Below are 9,526 nucleotides of genomic sequence, written 5' to 3'. Positions count from 1 at the left end.
TCTCACAAACAATATTGAATAAAAATAATTATTTCTTGACATTTTCTCCCCTTCTTCAAATGCCAACTTAATTTTTTCCAGACCTTTACTTATTATCATGGCAGATCCTATCCATCATGTCATGCTTATTCTTATTTTGTCAGCAATTCAAGCCAGAGATATAACTCAAAGTAATCACATTAAATGGTCAAAGCAAGGTAGATTCTACAATATCTTTGCTCAAACTTATTTTTTTTAAATATTTTATTCTACTTCATTTTGTTTCATTGCAGTATTTTTTGAGGGACACAACTATTTACCTGATGAGCTTGAGATTTATGATCATAATCATTTCAAGAGTGATTTTCATATCTGGCATTAAATACACAAATAATCCATGAAAAGTAAATTTCAGTAAGACATTGTCTATTTATTATTCGTGTGGATCTCAATTATTTATGATCTTTTTTCATATAATATTTATGTGTGTTAATCACTATTAATCATAAGGTTTTACTCCTGACTACAGCTAATTCTTTTGCATACCTCTTTCTGATGCAGACTGTGCACTCTTCTCATGAGACTCCTGTATGATGTGACTTCAAGTCACAGTACATGTCCTTTACCAAATATTCACTTGTTTGCTTTGTTGGATTAAATAGATTAAATAGGAAAGTCAGTAACTAGATTTTCTGATGCTTTCTCACTTGGATGCATTGGGAGCAAGGGAAAGTCATTACAGCTGTAGATATGCTGCTCCTTCTATTTCTAAACCAGGTCTGTGCAGAAGATGACTGAGCACTGCAATCACATTTTAACGTGGCAAGTAAAATGTGTGGAGCGCTGCATTTTCTTGAAATACTGGCAAAATTAAAGTGAAAAGTGTTGTGGAGCTGTTTACTCACCTCTGACACTCCACCTTACAGGTACTTTTCTGGTTTCATAGCAGCCTAAGGGAAGTGCTTAAACCTGTGTATAGAAAAATAGAAAAACACAGTTAGCATTTAGAGGTTGGAGAGAGTCCAGGGGATGTTTGAGAGTCTGTTAGACCACTTTTTTGACATATGCAGGCAAAAACAATCCTTAACTAACAACAATAACAAAAAATATGTCTCTCTCCATACAGAATCTGAAGGAGAATAAAAGAAAAATTACCCTCATACTAAACCAATGAAATGCCACATATTTAATCATGGGCTGCTAACATGTTGCCTTATGTAAATTATATATAGGACAATGACTGTGCAAGAGATTTATATGGACTAAAAATAGGACTCAGACACCCTAGGTTTGCCTGTGTAAAATCCAGCACTTTGCAATATAAAATTAAATGTGAGAATAAATAGTTCAGACACATAAATCAAAATCTCAACAGAACAGTCAATTCTTATTCAGTACAGCCTGCTACAGCAATTTCTTTATCCCCAGCAAGACAATGTCTTGTAAGCTGCAGTTATCTTAGTCCTCAACCAGCTCCTCTATGGGATAGGGAAAATGCAGGGAAAAGAGATCAGCTGCTGTCAGCAGAAATGCAGGAACATTGATCTAAGTACTGGTGATATAATTCAGACAGGTCAGGGATACCACTTTTGGAATCTGGAAAATTTAAAAAAAAAAAAAAGGGAAAAGGGAATTTTCTGTTCATGTGTAGTTATATTTGGCTTCACTTGCAATTTATGTTTGGGTAAGGGCACGAATCACAGACATCTACTGGATGCAGTGCTCTTATCTCTACTATGATGTTCAGGGTCTTTGGAAGAAAACTGTGAATGGAATGTCTAACTATGTTTGTATATTGTGGAATATACAGCTTACTGAGAGAAGTGTCCTCAAAATGCATATGTATTTCTCCATGCAGCCCTTTCCAAGAGCTAAATTATGAACATTTAGCATTCCAGAACCTTTCAAATGCATGTTCTGTTCAGATTTTATTTCTTCAGTGAAAGATTCTTGTCTATCAAAAAGTTCATTATCATAAAGTGATCTGTGAATAAGAGTAGTTTCTCGTTTGTTTTTTGCTAGTCAATTAAAGAACTGCCATACAACTCTGCAAAGCAAATTATACTTTTCTTGCATTTTGGTTGGATACTCAGTAAGTAAGATTATATATAGTGATTTTATTTTTCCTCTGGTGGTTGATAGAATTCAAACTTCCACACTGACAGCTCATCTCTAACAAGTCTCCATGTGAAGATGGCTCAAAGTTTTAAATGTTCGTAGCAAGAAACTGTAAATGAATAACAAGCATATGAACTTGTGACACCAAGTGCCATTCCCTCTTCTGTACTGCCCATTACCATTAATTGCTGTCTACTAGTAACTGCACATTTAGAAAACAGTAAATTTTATCTTAATTACATTTGTGCTACAAAAGTAGAAACCAAGCATGCTCAGATTTACAATATCACAGACTTGGTTTATTCTGTGCTTTTGCAATTTATCTGGTTTGTGGAATAGCTGCTCCTCTGAGTTGATGAAAGCCTAGGGCAGCTTGTTTTCCTTCTTTTTGCTACTAGGAGGGCACTTTTATACCAAGAAGCCTTCTTCCCGAGATGTCATAATTGCTTCAAACAGTTTCTCTTTACGATGCAGCATTTCCACTCCGCGAATGCATCGCTTCAGTGAATTCGCAAACCATTTCTGTCTGCTTCAAATCCACGAACCTACACTTACGATAAGATAATGAATGCACATTCATCAAGCAGAACCACACTGGAAGTGCTGTGGGCAAGTGTACAGCACAATAAATTTTGTTAAATGAGGATGATGCATTTTTAGAGGTATATCACTTCTCAGAGGTGTTTGTTCACTCATCTGGCTCCACTGCTCACCACAGAAGGAGGTTTTGGCCAGTCTGTGTTCATGGAGATAAAGTACAGCAGCAAACGTAAATAAAGGAAGGATTAATGAATATATATAGATATATTGGCATAGTATTTAATTAGTTGTTGTTGGGAAAGGGCATAGCAACATGCAAAACTGATTCGAGCTGTTTCATATGTTATCATAAAATTTAATCAGTTAGCCATATAATGCCAGGCTAAAATACAGATGGTTAAAAAAAACAGCACGAAACATTAGTTTTATACATGTAGTAAAGAGACATATCTGCAAGTTTTAGTGTCTTAACCCACAAAAGTTAGAAGGCTTTATTTCCATGTTAATAAAAAATAAGAGAAAAAAAGAAGTCCCTCCTTGGACCAGTGGATAGAAAGTACTTTATGCACAAAAGTCTACATATCATTATCACTAATACTGAACAACAGCGAGATCCCCAAGCAGCTTTATTAAATATCCAGTGCTTCATATATAGGGTAGATTGAGATTGGCTTTAATGAAAGGAATTTTTTATGATGAGGACAGTGAAACACTTGTACAGCCTGTCCTGAGAAGTGGTGGAAATGTTCAAGTCAGGTTGGATGGGGCTTTGAGCAACCTATTCTAGGGAAAGATGCCCTAGCCCATGTTTGAGAAATTGGGTCAGATCATCTTTAATAATACCTTCAGACAAAACCATTTGATGATTCTATGTGATCATTACCTTAAACAAACATCAAGGTTTTACACGGATTAGGTGGGGGAAAGGAATTGTCTCATGCAGGCTTTGAGGATCAACTTGTGTTCTAGTTTGATCACTCACTATATTGTCAGATATGCAGACTCAGGATCTGGGCAGAAAAACTTTAAAAGGGGATGTTGAGATCAAAAAAAGACTGAAGGTCCACTACTTATCTTTCTGAGAACTTCAAGACTGCTCCAAAAATGTGTCTTCCTCAGCATATGTGCAAGATACTTAGCATCTCCAGGATCTGGAAGAAACAAATCTCTTGACATTTCTGAACCTCTTGGCATAGCTTTTATCCATGGGTTCTATTCCAAAATGCTATTAAGGCTTCCATAACACATGAGGTTTACAATCCAAGATAAATGATGGACATTTGCCATGCAATTTATAAAGCATAAGATTTGCTCTATGATCTACCATGCCTAGAGAAGTTTCAGGCCAAGATCTCTCAGGAAGTCAGTGCTCTGCTTTTGCTCTGGCTGGAGATTTGTCCTGAGCAGGAGTGTCAGCAAATTGCAGGCACTATGATATATTGTCTGACAGAGGAGAATTCATTTGGGAGCAAACAATAAACTGAGTTCAAAACTTCATTGTGCTGCACAAATCAGATCTGTTATGTAAGGCTATCTCTCTTAACAGGAACAAGCCTGAACCAGCTGCTAAACTGATTAGTTTAGACAGACAGAAAATCTACTTGTTTTTTTTTTTGTTTTAAATCTTACTGTTGCTAATGAAGGAGAAAGAACACTTTTTCATATTTATAATGTAGAGACAATGTTGAATTTATAAGCGAGACCGTATAGAGCAATTTTATGTACAATTTTAAATTTTATTCCATAGAATTTATCTGTTGCTATTTTAGTATTTTTTAATGTTTTTCCTTCTGTGTCAATCTGTATTTTTTTTCCAGGTTTCTCTTAACATTTCCTGCCATACAGCTCTCTGACTCAACACTCTAGAGAAATATGAAAGGATCCTTCAGGCAGCTTGGGCAAATTAATAATCTTCTTCAAGGGTCACAGGGTCATCTAATGCCAGAGTCACAAGTGTCTGTACATACATAAAATACAGAATACTGAAAGTATTAAAAAACTGCTCCAGAAATATCAAGAGCATATTTTAATTGTTCACTTCAGTAAACTTCCCATAGCTCAACCACACCCAAAAGGTCTTTGATAAATTTAAAACTGCATATATTAAATGGTAACATTTTTTCTATAAGAATGAAATGGTAGCCTCTTACCAGAGAAGCTCAAAGTGCAAAGTAGACTTGCATTTTTCCTTCCCTAAAGATCTACAGATATTTATATGCCAAAATGTTCAACTCAGCTTATGGTTGAAAACCATACTCTACAAAGTTGACAAATACCAACATGTTCCCACCTGAATTCCCAAAAGTATCGTATCAGTCATTCATGCTTTTAGTCAGCCACAATACTCCTCTTAGGAATAAAATTCCCTTTTTTGTCTTATAATTGGGCCCTAAAGATTCTTCAGAGTGGGAATGACACATGTAACTATAGGGATGTGAGTTATGAATCTTACTTTATTCTGTTCAGTGGTCCCAAGCCTAAGCAGTTGAGGAGTCAGAGATTTGACCTGAAAAATATGGGATTACAAGTATGCTAAGTGTATATTGAACCCAGATATTACAAATGCAATCACACAGGAGCAGATATTACAGATTAATTTAAAACCCCCCATGACAGATAAGAGCATATGACATTAATAACAGAGTGCCATTCTTTCCATACCATTTTCTCCTACTCTTATGTATAACAAAGCCAGTTTATGTATAAAGAGTGTAAATAACAGGCACACTCATCATGAAGACCCTTGAACTCTATATTTTCTACTGCTTTCTGCCATGAGAAAACAGCTACATAACTTGAGGTCAAAATGATGAACATCTTTTCCAAAGGGGAAAAGCTCTGGATAATTGTTTCTACTTTGAAGCAAACACAGCATAAATAAACTTTTATAATAACACAAAATTGTAAGTAATCATCAATTTCCAGACTAGTGACCTTGAATACTTAAAATTATTACTCATGTTGGATCAAATAACAGCCATTCTTATTGCAGCCAAGAACATATAACAGAAGATACAACATGCACCTTTTTACATCAGCAAATCATTTCCACGCCACTGTGTAAAAAGCTTTCTCTGCTTACTTGATGCATATTGAGTCATTTTTCAGGTCAGTTGTTCTTAACTTGCATTCATCAAAAGGAGAGAATATAATGAGCTACCAGGAACATATTTAGGAACTTAGCTAACAGTCAGGCTATAATTTTTCTGGATAATTTTTTTTCCTGTATTGTGGATTTGGAGAATTATTTCTCCATTTCAAATATAAGGAAAAAATAAACCAAGAAAATTATGAACCAACAAAAGCTGGTTTAGATCAGGGGGAAAGGAGGTCTTGGATCTAAAAGCAGCTGTGCTCTTTACCAAGTGCTTCTGGAATTGCTGAGACAGCAAAACTAAATATCTATTCACCTACCTGGCCATTGCTTGAGACCCTTTGCAGTAATAGCCAACACAGCTTTTAGGAACACTTTTTTTGGCAAGGCAGGTTATGACATTAACAGAAATGAAAGAAAACACTGATCATTACAGATCTTGCTATGTTCTCCATGTATCATTCCTTGGGAGAACATTTAATGATCAGCAAACACGAAGTGCCTGAAAACTGTAATTCCTCATTCTTTGAAGTACTGACTGAGCTAACCACAGCTCAGCCTCAGCAGAGAAAATTTCAGCTTTCTTCTGACCCCCTCCTGCTTTCATCACATGCTGCCAGTGATTTTGATAAAAACAAAACTGAGTCCAAGGATTTACAATCTTTCATTGCTAAAGCTTGCAGTCTTGACTCTGTATTTTTTCCTCTTCATAACTTTAGTGAGTTTTCCTTCTTTTCACAAAGAATGAGCTAATTAATTGATTAATGAAACTTGTGTTCCAGTTTCTCCATTTGTGCACCACTTTCTGGAGATGTGGGTTAACACACCTCTTGCTAATTACAGTGTGATTCGTTAGCTCAGACACTGCATTCAACTCCCCAAAGAAGAAAGGTTATAAAAGGCCAGTAACTTTTGGTCTTACAAAAGGAAATCTCACTGCTACCCTTGCTCTAGCCAGTCCTGACACAAACAAACAAACAAAACATGTTGCATCTTTATGTTATCTTGTGATCTGGGAGTAAGGTGATTCATGGGGTTCGTAGATCTTGTTTAATTCCATTTTATCCCTGGTAATTTGCATATTCAGCATACTTGAGTGGGGAAAACAATGCTCTTGAGCTATTCACATGCATTTATAAAGTCAAAAATAAGCTTAGTTTGTTCACAGTGATCATGCTCATCTATTTCTTAATTTAACTTTACTGCCAGGAATTTTCGTAACATGGGAACTGCAGGAAGTTGCTACTAGTATTAGATATGTTTATGTGGGAACAAGGTAGAGGATACCACTTGCTGTAATCAGTGCTTCAGTATTGATTTCAGTCAGATACTATTTGATTAAAGTTATTTATGCTTAAATTATTTGCCTTCAAAATTGTGCTGAAGAAAAAAGCTTAGTGTATGTAATTTAGATGGCAAAACAGACAAAATAATGCTACTGCATTCATGAAATTTTAAAAGATATATTCACTCAAATAATTTAGCAGTAGGAGAAAGCAATTATGAATGACACAAAATCCCAGAAATAATAACTTCTGTAATACAAAACATGTCTTATTATATTAACAGTAATAATGAAATTAGGCTTCTAATCAATATTTTTGAAGAAGCCTTTGTCAAGAAAAACCATTTATAATATACATATAATACTCTATGTGCATGTCAGTGCCCTCTGCTGGATAGAGACAGATCCAAACTGGTCTTTATGATCAGGTCTTCACTCTACAGCTGTTTGTAAGAAGCTATAAACTGGTGTTATTCAGTACCAAAGGTGAGGGAAATTGTACTTGTGAGGCATATCATGGGAAAAAAATTGTTTGGGATCTAACATTCCTAGATTTTGGCCCCAAGGTCCATTGCAAGTTGTTGAGATAAGCATGCATGATATTTTTGTCTTTCATTATCTGCAATTTTTAATTCACCTCTTTCTTTGTCCATGAACAAGTGTAACCACTGCCCAAAAGGTTTCATTGTGCAGTATTTCAGAATGGAATTGTGTTTTCCTTTCTTCCTCAGCTATAGCCTTCTATGTTAACACTATATATTACAGGAGGTCCCCAAGTAGCCTTCAGAAATGTTTATCAGATGTTTTACAGAACATGCTTTACTGCTGCCGAGCTAATTTTTACAGAAATGACATAAATGCTGTCCCTGCTTCACCTGCTCTAGGACAAACAGCATTGTCTATTTTCAAGGCTCTTACCCTAACCAGTTCTAAATTCACTAAAAATTACAGCCCTATCTCAACTTCATTCCAGACGAGATGCTGCCTTCAGGGTCATTCATGGAGGCCGCCTGTAAAAAAAGTTTCACTCTTTTATTCCCAAAATGTTGGGCTGGGGAAACCAATGGGTTATCAAGGAAGAAAGGCATTAAGCAGCCACGTGCTTGAGGTAAGATGCTGATTTGGTGTTGCTATAAATCTCCTTTTCCTTCTGAATAATTATTCCTCTTTATTCTTAAAGGAAGTGTTCATTCTGGGTGTGCTGTCCACTCTCATAGCAGTACTCAGTTGTTCTACTTTCCATGCACACAAATAAACATTTATCAGTAACCAGCCATGGCACAAGGCAGCCTCTTCCTCAGAGCTCAAAAATTAATCAAAAGCCAGGAGCTGTTGCCTTGCCAGAGTTTTGCTGCACCCACAGGGTCAGCAATTCACAGTTTCAAATGTGTTCTCTGTCCCACTCAGCATTGCTCCATTTCACTCAGTGCTGTGTTTCCTCACGGAGAGGTGCTGGGTCTGTCAGGCTGCTGTCCTGAGGCTGCCCAAGAACTGCTCCCTGCATTTCTCTGCAGACACTGATCCTCTGCTTGCACCACAGGCATTTGTTCAAGCAATGCCTTTTTGCCTTCAGTAACAACACATTGAAAACTGAAGGATGAATTGTGCTGATCATGCATTTTTAAAGTGTCTATAATCAGATGCTAACTAATAATATCAAGATTTTTGACTCAGTTCTTAATTATAATTCCAAAAGCAACATTATAAAAAACTGCCTTTTCTTATTTTTTACTTTTTTTTGGTTTTGTTTTGTTTTGGGTTTTTTGGTTTTTTTTTGTTTTGTTTTGTTTTTAATATATTTATTATTCTTATCTTCTTTTTAGCTGTAATAGTTAGAAACATTATAGTTCATTTTGGGCAATAGCAACATACATCTCAGTTGTAAAAAAAAATTCAATAACATATCTGCCTTTATATGTGGAAAAAATGCATTTTTGTCTCTGTTGAAGGACATCTGGGATAAGTAAATTTGTGACTCTGGAAATGCTTGTGAACTAGACATGCCTCAACTAGTGATGATCAGCCATGAAAGTACTTGCAATTGAGCCTAATAATCTTTAAAGTTTAATCTTATTAAGCATGAGATCTCACCAGTCTTCTGCAACCAAGCCTCCCACTGAAATCAGCAAGAAAATTAAAACGCAAAATATTTTGTAGTCAGACCCAAGAGGACTTTGGAATGCTCCTAGTTTTCCCACAGAATCAAAACCACACACTGCAGCAGTTCAGCATCACAATTTTGTGTAGCACAGTGACACATATTCTATAAATGACCACACAGAGCTTTTCTATTAACAGCTGCTCAAAAATAAAAGGGGTTGGAAGTGACAGGAAAAGATCAGAAATCAATGAGAAATCTGTGATGGTCTTTCCCTAATTTCCAACACATCCTCAAAAGTAAGGATGTCAAGGTTCTAGAAAAAAACTTTGGGTGATATCCTTATCCTTTGGGAGATATCCTGGGAAGAGTGTGCCAGTGTAAACATGTGTGGGTAGACTGAAATTATGCA

The 9,526-nt window shown here is 36.0% G+C and overlaps 1 long non-coding RNA gene across 1 annotated transcript; it reads right to left on the bottom strand.

Moving 5' to 3' along the window:
- Window positions 1-3,467: 3,467 nt before the first annotated feature.
- On the bottom strand, window positions 3,468-6,422 carry LOC135298246 (uncharacterized). The gene is made up of 3 exons (XR_010360262.1): window positions 6,052-6,422; window positions 5,090-5,143; window positions 3,468-3,788 (listed from the first exon to the last, which is right to left on the bottom strand). It is a non-coding gene; the product is annotated as an uncharacterized LOC135298246 (long non-coding RNA).
- Window positions 6,423-9,526: the final 3,104 nt, after the last annotated feature.

The sequence above is a fragment of the Passer domesticus genome, chromosome 3 (genome assembly GCF_036417665.1).
Source record: "Passer domesticus isolate bPasDom1 chromosome 3, bPasDom1.hap1, whole genome shotgun sequence".
NCBI lineage: Eukaryota > Metazoa > Chordata > Aves > Passeriformes > Passeridae > Passer > Passer domesticus.
Note: the sequence above shows the minus strand (reverse complement) of the source record. Positions and strands in the feature narration are given on the sequence as shown.